Source organism: Cetorhinus maximus, chromosome 4, assembly GCF_964194155.1.
Source record: "Cetorhinus maximus chromosome 4, sCetMax3.hap1.1, whole genome shotgun sequence".
NCBI lineage: Eukaryota > Metazoa > Chordata > Chondrichthyes > Lamniformes > Cetorhinidae > Cetorhinus > Cetorhinus maximus.
Genome location: NC_135882.1, coordinates 167,008,534 through 167,020,960, shown reverse-complemented (window position 1 = coordinate 167,020,960; position 12,427 = coordinate 167,008,534).

Below are 12,427 nucleotides of genomic sequence, written 5' to 3'. Positions count from 1 at the left end.
TATACGTGGAATGTGCAGAAATTCATGGAATGATTTTGCTGATCTAAAGAAAACAGATTCCTTTACATCAATAGCATCGTGCATTTATTTAGCGCCTTTAACCTGTCCAAGGAGCACCATCAAACAAAATTTGCAACCAAGTCACATGTTAGGGCAGGTGAATGAAAGCTGGGTCAGAGAGGTAGAAACACCTTAAAGATTGGTAGAGGAGGCGGAGAGGCATAGGGAGGGAACGTAGGGCTTAAGGTACGGCCACTAAGGGCGGAGCGGTGGAAATCGGGGATGTGCAATAGGCCAGAATTGATTGAGTGCCAAGATCTTGGAGGGTTGTGGGGCTGAAGGAGGTTGCAGAGGTAGAGAAGGCAAGGCCAAGGAGGGATTTAAGCACACGGGCGAGAATTTTAAATGCGAGACCCTGCTGGACCGGAACCCAATGTAAGTCACGTCTTTGTGCAGTCCCGATGCATATGTTTCTAATTTACATATAATTTCTAATAGAGGGGTTAGAAATGTTAGACAAGAATTGGCTGTTAATGTTAAAGGGAGACCATTTCCCTTTGTTGGATCAAGTCCTTATTGGGTAACACCCTTGTCTCTGAGCTGGAGGATTGTGGGTTCATGCTCCATTTCAGAGTGCTCTGTGCATAGTCTGAGCTGACAAACATGTGCAGGAGTGTGTTAAAAATGTCAAAAAAAATATATATACACACAAATGTACAAACAGTGCAAGGTGCCATCTTTGGGTGAAACGTTAGACCTGTCTGCCTTCTCACCTGGGTGTAAAAAATCCCGCAGCACTCTCTTAAAGAGCAAAGGAGTTCTCCCTGGCTGTAATTTATCCTCAAGCCAACTTCATTAGAAAAGCTGGCCATTAACATGTTGCTGTGCGTGGGAGCTTGCTGTGCACAAATTGGTGACCGACTGTCTTCAATTCCAACAGCGACTACACTTGTACGCAATGCTTGTAGAAAATTCTTAATGGGCCGGGCAGGGTAGACGCTTGGAGGCTGCTTCCCCTGCCTGGAGGGTCTAGAACGAGGGGTCATAGTCTCTGGATGTGGGGTCAGCCACCTGGGGCTGAGGTGAGGAGAAATTTCTTCTCTAAGAACGTTGTGAATCTTTGGAATTCTCCACCGCAGACAGTTGTGAACGCTCAGACGATGAGGACATCCAAGACGGAATTGATAGATTTTTGGACACTGAAGGGATCGAGGTATATGGGAGTAGGGCAGGAAAGTGGAGTTGAGGTAGATCGGCTGTGATCTTATCAAATGGCAAAGCAGGCTCGAGGGGCTGAATGGCCTACTCCTGCTGCTATTTCTTACGTTCCTAATGCACTAATCAATGTTCTGAGGTTGCGAAAGGCAGTATATAAATGCAAGCCTTTTCTTAAAAAAATTGGCTAACATCAACGCAGTTTAATGTACTCAAAGATGGGCTTCCCTGGCTTCTGCTGGCACTGAGACAAGCAGGAACCATACGCAGAATGAATGGCCAGCTTTAAGTCGGTTACTGCAGTTTGGAGAGTAAACCTGCCAAAGAGCAGTGCAGGACAGTGTGCCAGCACAACCAATGTGTGTCAGCCAGAAAAAACGCTAAGTCAGGAATTTAAACAGGAAAACCTGTGAAATCGCTGTGCATGAACTTCAACATTCTCCATGGTTCTTCGATGCACTTGGCTTTTATTGGAAGCACCCAGTCCTCATGCTGCCATTGTATATTAGTGTTGTACCAAGGATACGGAAACGAATTCATCCCAGTTATCCTCAACGAATAGGATAGCTAAAACATGGATAAACATCTGCCATTGAATATCATGTGCTCAGGCTCTGTTATTCTCCTGTTGCAAAGATTATCTGGCCACTTGCTGTTATGGGCTGAGCACAGGAGATTGAAATGGAATAAGTTTTAGACTATACTGCTAAATGGAAAATGGACAATCAGACTCACACCCCTCAAGTGACGGCTTTGTTGAGCGGCAAAAAATACATACCATAATTTAAACTGAAATAGTCCTTTACCCAGTGTAGGATTGCTAACCCTCCCAGATTAGCCTGGAGTCTCCAGGAATTGAAGATCAGTCTCCAAGATAAAAGTAAAATACTGCGGGCGCTGGAAATCTGAAGAAGGGTCATACAGACTTGGAACGTTAACTCTGTTTCTCTCTCCGCAGGTGCTGTCTGACCCGCTGAGCTTTTCCAGCATTTTCTGCACCAGTCTCCAGGACACAGCTGTGAACAAACCTGGAGAAAAATCATTGGGGCAGTAAAAAAAGATTGGCTACTTTTTTTTTTGTCATTTTCTTTGAATGTTTCTCTTTACCAGAAATAAAAATATTGAAAATGGGGAAAAAAATGCTGTTTGGCTGACAGTCAAGTAACATCCAATTGGGTAGTGAGTCTTTCTGCTTTCCAATTGGTGTAGGAAGGCAGTACATCACAAGGATGGATACGTTGGCTGACTAATGGCTGGAGCGGAGGCTCGGGGTGGGGGGTGGGGGGGGGGTACAAGTCATGTGATGAAACCTCCAGGAATACATTTAATCACAGTTGGCAACCCCAATTGAGTGCCTTGTTCCTCTAGGAAGAAAATGGCTGAATATTTTTTTTTCAGTTGCTAATGCATTATTACTTGAACAAGACTCTTCTGAAATGCATTTTTCTTCAAATCCCCGTCACCCTTCCTAACAGCGCTGTGGGTGTACCTACACCATGTGGACTGCAACAGTCCAAGAAGGCTGCTCACCACCAGCTTCTCAAGGGAAATTAGGGGTGGGCAATAAGTGCTGGCCCAGCCAGTGACGCCCACATTCCATGAAAGAATTTTTTTCAAAGTTGGGTTATTATCTCTGTTGGTCAATGGCTGTAGTTTAGCAGTCTATAAATTGACTTATACACCTTACTTTCAGATGTATCTGTTAGCTAGTTCTACCTCCAAAACTAGAAACCACTTCACCATCCCCATGAGTTACATTTTTCATTTTGCTGGACTGGTTGTGCATTTGTGCATTTATTTTTTGACCTGTGCATTCAAGCTGATTATAGAAAGTTTGGGGAGAAATAGTGTTGCAACGTGAAAAGACAGAGGTGGCTCCTTTCCTGCTGCACATAGCAACAGTCAGAACAAAGACAGGCAGATGGAGTTCATATGAAGACCATCCTTGATCTAGCTGAGTGGCAGAATTGGCTCAAGGCACCCAATGGCCTACTCCTTCTCCCATGTACCTAACCATCAGTCACCAAGCAACGGTTAACTCCACATGCAATCCTTTGTTTAAAAGGCACAAGATTTTGAACAAAAACAGAATTACCTGGAAAAACTCAGCAGGTCTGGCAGCATCGGCGGAGAAGAAAAGAGTTGACGTCTCGAGTCCTCATGACCCTTCAGCAGAACTGATTTTGAGTTTGACAGCTCAAGCGCTGATACAGGTGGGCATAGCAAGTAGAAAGCTTCCCAACTGGTATTCTATGCACAACTTAGGACTTAAGTCAGGTTGTTGGAGTGCAGCAGTCTAAATGTGGAGGTCCAATACGTTTAGCTTCTATCTATTCAATGCCCCCTTGTAGGTTTAAACAATGGAATCTAGTGTCACAGACAGAATATATTTGCTGCCTTACTGTCCATAATCAGTATGTATTGTATGGAATGAGGTGCGTCTTTTCTTACCTTTGGAGTGGTTATTCCCAACTAAACAATTCAGCATCAAGCTTTCCTGAGTTTCAAGAGAAAGAAGGTTATCTATCCTCACACACTTACCCTGAATTAATGCTATGTCACACATTAGGTCTCATACATGCTACGATGATATGTATATATTTTAATATGTTTTTTTATATATTACCTACCTGTAAGGGAAGTTGTGTCTGTGTGTGTGCAGGGTTAATCAAAGGAGAGGTTTTTGGAATAAAATTGTCTGTGGAGTCTAAAGGATGAAAGAGTAAAGTATCTATATCCATTTGTAATAAGGCCTTATAGTTGGGTTTAATTTAGAAGTAAACAGAGTAGATTTGAAATTTACATTTGGGGTTAAGTGTTGAAATTGATGCGTAACTATTGCATTTCATTTGTATCTTACAGGAGATTCGTGAGTAAACTAGGGTAAACATTTTAAATTTTAATTGCTCCAAAATAGAGGCAACATAGCAACATAAAAGGTTTTACTATTTGGGGAAACTAAGTTTAAAGAAATTTGTGAAGACAATGGAGAATGAAGATGACATAAAAAGCAAGCATTTACGGGAACAGATTTTCAGCTGGAGTGGGGGATGTCTCACTGAAACCAGCTCTTCTGTTGTTTTTGGCTGTGAAAGATTTTTAACTGAAGAGAGCAACTCAGTCTCAGGCCAGGAGAATATCTGTCCTGTGACACAGTTTGTTTTGAATCTGCCTTTGGAAAACCACATCTGCATGTTTTTGGTTCTGGGAAGTCATGGATTGAGCATCTGGTTGCAGAGAAAAGCACTTTTGTGATTTGGGTAATATTTCCTGGATTTTGCAGTTATGAATCTATATGGGCTGTTACCAAAAAGAGGTAACCTTTGGTAAAACATTTTTGAAGATTATTTTGTGTATCTTTTGTCTTGTATGTTTAAGTTTTATCTTTTCTTTCAATAGACATTTAAATTCTTCGAATTTTAAAAGTTACCACTGAAGTCCGGTGCTTCTGTGTTCAGTAACTATCCCTTGTTATGAAATGGCAGCTGATGTCTGCCAGGTGGATCAAATCCACAAGGGAAACTGGATCACACGGTCACAATTGTTTTGCAATTTGTATTTTATTTTGAGATGCGTGCCCTGAATTGAGAAGTAATAAGACTACCAAGACTTCAAAGGCTTTTAGAAAACTAATTTAAACATTTATTGACAAAAGAAAAGATTTCAAGCACATACATAGGTCTACAAATTATTACTATAATAACTCCTAAAACTCCTAATTAATCTGGCTTCTATTTACATACTGTTAAGGCAACAGTAAAAACAGATAGATTTAAACAGAGCCAGGCAAAGCAACACAATACCCTGGACAATGATATTCAAGGTGAGTTTTCTCAGCTTTGGTTCCTGTAGACAGCAACTTGATGCACAGAGGCTGGAGGCTTTTCACATTTATTAGATCTTAGAATGCTTTCCCCACTGACACATAGCTTCATCTCCTTTATACATGTTTCTCCCTTTTTAATGCAAATTCCATTGTTCCGATATGTCTTTGGAACTTTACTTTTCTCATAAGATTCTCATAAGTACTTTCAAACTACTAATTTTATCAGTAACCTTTGGGAAAAATAAACACACTGTTTGGCTTGGCTTCTTCTGGCTAGCTGTAACATCTTACAATCTCTTTGAAACTCAAACTAACCTAATTTATCTAAAAATGCAAAGTTTCCTCACATCTCACATTCTAAAATTTCAGCCATATTTACATATTTTGCACTTTAAACGTAGCTTATTTTTTGATGTTTCAAAGCCTCCAGGCCAGCTGCCTCCAATTCAATTAAACCCCCTCCACACACATACACACAAAGAAACTATCCAATATTCAATAAATCGCAATAATATCGTGAAAATGTTTACATTTTCATGACACGCTCCAAGTTTCTACAATACAAAAAATAACAGATTACGATCAGCTGAGGTGGATTTCAATCTGAGATCTGGCTTGCTCAGCATTATCATCAGCTGTGGTCGTAACACACACACACACACACACACAAATGCACACACACACACAAACACACACAGAAAAGATTGGATACGGATACAGATAGTACACTTCTTGAGATTACAGTTACTTCAATCCCTGATTTATGATTTCTAGTCTCCCATGTGGCAGTCCTGTGGTTCCTTGAATGGGTTCGATGATTTTAAAGTTGAGGTGAGGGTCTTTAAAGTGAAGGGTTCACAGCAGGTTGTGATGTCTCTTATTGTCAAATATCTAGGAGATTGGTTCTCAGGTGAACTTTGAAACTGAAACAAGTTAGCACTTTGGCTGCTTGCTGACTTGCAGCTAGTTTCAGGGGTTGGTTCTCAGACTGTCTGAAGATTCTTGATTCTGATGATCTGATGAAATGGTATGTTGGCCTTCATTGCAGGAGGACTTGAGTACAGGAGCAAGGATGTCTTACTGCAGCTGTACAGGGCCTTGGTGAGACCCTACCTGGAGCAGTGTGTGCAGTTTAGGTTTCCTTATCTGAGAAAGGATATACTTGCCATAGAGGGAGTGCAGTGAATGTTCACCAGACTGATTCCTGGGATTGCAGGATTGTCGTATGAGGAGAGATTGGACCGGCTGGGCCTCTATTCACTGGAGTATAGAAGAATGAGAGGAGATCCCATTGAAACACATAAAATTCTGTCAGGGATGGGCAGACTGGATGCAGGGATGATATTTCCTCTGGATGGGAGTCTAGAACAAGGGGTCACAGTCTCAGGATACGGGGTAGACCATTTAGGACTGAGATGAGGAGAAACTTCTTCACTCAGAGAATGGCGAACCTATGGAATTCTCTACCACAGAGGGCTGTGGAAGCCAAGTCACTGAATATACTAAGGAGGAAACAGGTAGATTTCTGAACTCTAAAGGCATCAAGGGGTATGAGGAGAGAACAGGAGTATGGCGTTGAAATAGAGGATCAGCCATGATCATAATGAATGGCATAGCAGGCTTGAAAGGCCGAATGACCTACTCCTGCTCCTATTTTCTATGTTTCTATGTTTCTATGCTGTGTTTGGGGTAATAATAGTGCAGTTCCTGAACTAAGTTTCAATTATATGACCACTGGGTAACACTTCTGAGGCCTACCCAGTCTACTTTGGATGGTGGAGGTCATCGTGATACAATGGGAGGTTGATAGTGGCCATTGAGTTTAGATCTTCCCTTATGTCCAGTATGAAACATGGAGACAGGCAGTCTGAAAACTCTATAGTCTTTAGGTGTTTGTCCATCCTTACTTAATGAGATGTGTTAATTCCACAGATAGCTGTGAGGTACACTCACCTATGCCCATATTTAATTAGGTATCTGCTGGAGACTGGGTAGTGTTTGTAAAGCATGCAGGCTGCTGCCATTGTCTCCAAGTGTAAACACCTTGCACCTTCTTCCCTTCAGTAAAACAGTCTGGGCCCCTTTTAATATCTAACAATCAAGCCACCCAGGCTTTCTGTCAGGCAGACTTCAATTTAAAGACACTTACCCAAAACATAACAACCTTATAAGCCTCATCATTGGAGCAGATGTGAAGACACTGCTGTTTCAAGATGCTGTGAGTGTAATTGGAATGTGGAAAACGCTACCATAGGAAGCAGTTGAGGTTAATAGCATAGATACATTTGAGAGGAACTAGATAAGTACGTGAGGGAGAAAGGAATAGAAAGTTATCCCGACAGGGTGAGAGAAAGGAGTTTGGGAGAAGGATCAAGTGGAGCATAAATACCGGCATGGACTGAATGCATGTTTCTGTGCTGTATATTATATGTAATTTAATATAATTAATTTAATATTTAACCACTCTGATGTTGAAGTCAACTCCTGATTGTCAGTAGCAGAGACAGAATAAGATGAGACTGAATAAGGTTGATCACATGTTGCGTTATTATACAAGTGGAAGGGGAGGGCAGGTTGTCCTTATCCTGGCTATTGCCTGCTTTAAATTCTGAATGCATTCTCAATTGAGTTTCCATAGGAACATTTCATTGTCCCAAACTGAGAGAAGAGGAAGGAAAACCCTTAACATGTTTTCAGCAAGACCGCTGTCCTCTCCCTCTCCAATTTTAGCGTTCGTGACAATGGTCATTGATCCAGGCAACTTCTAGAAGAGTGTCTTAAAAATAGGAAGTGTTGGACAGTCAATAATTTGATCCAGCAATGAATTTTGTTAGGTGGTTAAAGCTGGGTCACAGTCCCCTGTCCTATTGATGCGTTTAGAAAATCGCACCAACTTTTTATATTCATACCGATTGTTCACTAAAATTATAAACAAGAGGAATCTATATATCTGGTGTGATGTTAAATTAACATCACATCTCTCAGCCTTGACCCAGTGAGAGTATGCTCATCTCTGAATCAAAAGTCATAGTTTCAAACCCCATTTAAGACTCTTGAGGATGTAACTTGGGCTGACACCCTCCGTGCTGCACTGTCAGAAGTACTAGCTTTTGGGTAAGACATTAATCCACAGCCCCTTGTGCCCTCTCAGGCGGATGTGAATGCTCCCATGGGCAGAGTTTTTCCCTTGTCGGGTGGGCGGGTCCAGGAGCCGCCGCGATACCGACCACCACTCGTGATCGGGCTCCGTCCGCGATTTCACGCTGGTTGGCCAATTAATGGCCAGCCGGTGTGAAACGCGTGCTGGGAGCCTCAGCGCTGCCAGGGTCGGGGCGGGAGGAGCGCAAGCACGGAGGTGTGCGCATGTGCGAGGGGAGTGCGCACTGAAGACACGGAGCTGCCTCAGGGAGCTGACGGATTTTAAATACAAAAATAAACTTATTAACATGTGAGATAAACATGTCCCCACACGTGACTCAGTCACAGGAAGAGGGACATGTGAAAAAGGATGTTAAAAATGTTTTATTGTTTTTTTCTGTAAGCGCTGGAAACCTCATCCCGCCTGTGGATGAGGTTTTCTTAAAAATACGAAGGCCGCCTGGCCTATTTGCCCGCCCACCAACTGAACGGTTGAGCGGGCAGTGAAAAATGCGGCTTAATTAATTATTTAAGAGCCTTAATAGGCCTTTCGCGTGTGCCCGCCGACCTAAAGATCGCGAGAATGCGCGATGACGTTGGGACGCTCGCCCGACATCGTCGCGCACTATTTCACTCCTGTTCAGGTCCGGTGCGCACCCGCCCGCGGGGTGAAAAATCCTGCCCCATGGATTTATTTGAAGAAAAACAAGGGGGTTCTCCCAGGTGTCCTGGCCAATGCCTCAACCAACATTACTGATTCCTATAATTTGTTAATTTGGCACATTGCTGTTGTGGGAGCTTGCTGTGTGAAAATTGGTTCTATGTTTGCCTACATTATGACAGTGACAGTGTTTTAAAATTACGTTGTTGGTTGAGAAACATGTTCAGACATCCAGGTGTGAAAGGCAGGGTAGAAACGTAAATCTATCCAAAAGATGACACCTTCCTTAGTAACACGCTGAAGCATCGGCCTGGATTATGGGTTCAAGCCTTTAGAGTGCAGTTTGAATCCATGGCCCTCTGACTCAGAGATGAAAGTGTTACTGAGCCAAAATTGGCATGGAGAGTTGGTGCAAATACTGGCAATTCTAGTGATGTGATATATTCATGGTCTTGTACAGGACTGGTATAGCAAATAAATCACTTGGATATAATGAGAAATGGTCACTGCTAAAATTGTAAGTGGTCCTTTAGGGGACTTTAAGCTAAACAGCGTGTGTGGGGTAAGGAGGGGAGATGACGAATATGATGAGGGGAGAATTGGAAAGTTAAAGAGAAAGGACAAAGCAATAGTACAGGATAGTGACGTGGGTAATGATAACCAGAGTGTACCAGGAAGAGACAGAACATTCTAACGTTACAGTGTACCAGCAAATAAGATCAGAGTAGGGAAGAGAGTAGGCTGTGGGCTGCAGTTAGTCCAGCTGACCCAGAAAAATAGCTCAAAGGCAGCGACAGGGGCTGCCGGGTGCCGAGGTAAGCTGTTTAAAAGGCTTGCCTCAATGCTGTGGGACGTTGTCCCAGTTAGAATGAAAGAGGCTTTCCAACCCTCACACCCCCTCACCTCCTCACACTTCCCATGCCCCATCCATGCCACCTCATGCCCCTCCACCCACTCCCCATGGACACTCATGCTTTCTATGTCAGGCTATGCCTTGGCTCTCAGCTAAGAATGCATCATGAGGCTTGGCTGAATGCCCAGAAATCCATTAGACTGTTGAAATGCCTCATCCCCTGGGAAAACATCGCTTGATTTACAGCTCTGGCTCTCTGGTCTTGCTGTCAATTGCACAATGTTTATTCACAAAAGGTTAAGAGGTTTCAAGTGCTTGTAGTTTCTGTTATTGATACTTTAAAGGGTCTAGATCATTGGCACTTATATTGTCCTGTTTTTTAAACAAAGTGGAAAGTTATGAATGAATGAATGGCTTTTTAAAAAGTATTTTTACACATATCATTGTCACCCTGGTGTTCATTGGTTCCATAAAGTGTCTAGTGGATCAATGGACATGGGAGTGTTATAGCTTGATGCCATATAGGGAGAATGATGAGCCATGGCAGATGGATGGAGGGCCATAGTTTGGTAAAGGGAGCATGAGAGGCTACGGGAAGTGGGTGGAGGGGCACAGCTTGACATAGAAACATGGGGGACCATGGGTTTGGCGGGTGGAGGGGCATATCTGGCACAGGGGGCATGAGGAGGACCTTTTGAGCTTACCTTTCAAATGGTCCCCTCATACAGACTAAGGTTTCTGGCACCTCTGAGGTGCTGTTAACCATGGCTCTTTAAAAAGCTGGCCCGATTCCATGAAAATTGCACAGGAGTAGGAGATGCCTATCCCTGTAATGGAGCCGGACAGGTCAGTAAAGTGCGGGCTCGTGACCCGAAGCAGCCCACAACCTTATAACACCCAGGTGAAAATTGGAAAGCCTGGGAATGGGGTCAGAAATCCCGGAATTGGGACCCGCCTGCCATTTTAAAGGGCTCTTGAGTCACCCTGACTCTGCTAAAATCCAGGCCATTGCAATGTGAACACAGCTGGGACATGAATATTCAAGGGTATTTGACATTTCAGAAGTACAGGAAGAAAGGAAAATGAGGTGGGGGTAGGATGAGAAGGATGAGATAAGGATGAGATCAGTATAGGAATGAGAAATGATCTCGGTTTGGAGGATCAAGATGTGGAATCAATTTTGGTAGAGATAAGAAATAGTGAAGTAAAGAAGTCACTGGTGGGAATGGCTTAGATGTTCCTTGACAGTAACTACACTGTAGGAAAGAGCACAAATCAAGAAATAATGGGGGCTTATAAGAAAGGAACTCAATAATCGTGGGCGATATAGATTGGATGTATCAAATTGGCAAGAGTAGCCTACAGGATGGGTTCATAGAGTGTATTTGGGACAACTTCTTTGTAACCAACAAGGGAATAGGCTATTTTGATAAATCAAGGCAAAATACTGCTGGAAATCTGAAACGAAAACAAAAATTGCCGGAAAAGCTCAGCAGGTCTGACGGCATCTATGGATGGAGAGAGAGACAGAGATAATGTTTCGAATCTGCACGACTCTTCTTCAGATCTTGATCTGGTATTATGTAATTGGGCAGAATTAATCAATGACCTCATAGTAAAGGATCCTCTTGGTAAGAGTGTTCATAACATGAGAGAGCTTCACAGTCCGTTTGATGGTGAGGAATGTGGGTCTGAAACTAGAGTCTTAAACTTAAATGAAGACAATTACAAAGGTATGAAATCACAGTTGGCTAAAATGGATTTGCAAAATACATTAAATGGCAAGACAGGAGAGGAGCAGTTGCAGACATTTATGGGGATATTTCATAACACTCCACAAAGATGCATTCTATTGAGAAAGTAAGATTTTATAAAAAGGGTGCACAATCCGCAGCTAACTAAGGAAGTTAAGGATGGTATCGGGTTGAAAGAAAAGATGTACAATGCTGCAAAGATTAGTGGTAGTCCAGAGGATTGGGAAAACTTTAGAAACCAGCAAAGAATGGCTAAAAGAATAATAAGGAGGGAGAACTTGGAGTAGGAGATAAAACTAGCAAGAAATATGAGTGGAATCATCCTAGATTTGCACTAAATGCGGTAGCGGGTGGGTAAAATGATGTTTACCTCCCGGCCACAATGGTGGGTTTTCATGGCCGTATCATTCCAGACCCACCACATTAATTAAGCATTCCCGGGAAACACGCTATTTCCATGGCGGGCGGACTCTCATTTATCCGCCACACCATCACCTTGCCGCTTCATCATGCCCAGCGCCATTTTTAAAGTGCAGCTGCGCACACACATCTCAGTGCTTCCAGCCCGTGACTACTGCAGGAAAGATGCCCATGAAAGGCACAAAGACTGCAGCCCCCAGGTTTAGTGATGCGCCACTGGAACACCCTGGAGGCCTGCCGCAGTGTTATCTACCCCAGCTCTGGTCGTAGGATGGGTAGTGGCATGACCACCAGGCTTGGGAAGCAATGGCAGCAGTGATCAGTGCCAGTGCTGCAAAAAAGAGGTTGGCAATTCAATGCAGATAGAGGATGAATGATCTCATCCATGCAATCAGGGTATGGCAACCATCTCATCACTGTAAACTCACACACTCAAGCCCATCACACATTCACTGGCATCTCACTCACTGCCAGCTCAAGGGACATCACCACCCATTCTCACACACACACCCTCATATGTCCATCTGGTCCTATCTCCTCTGGAGACGGTCTCCTCAACC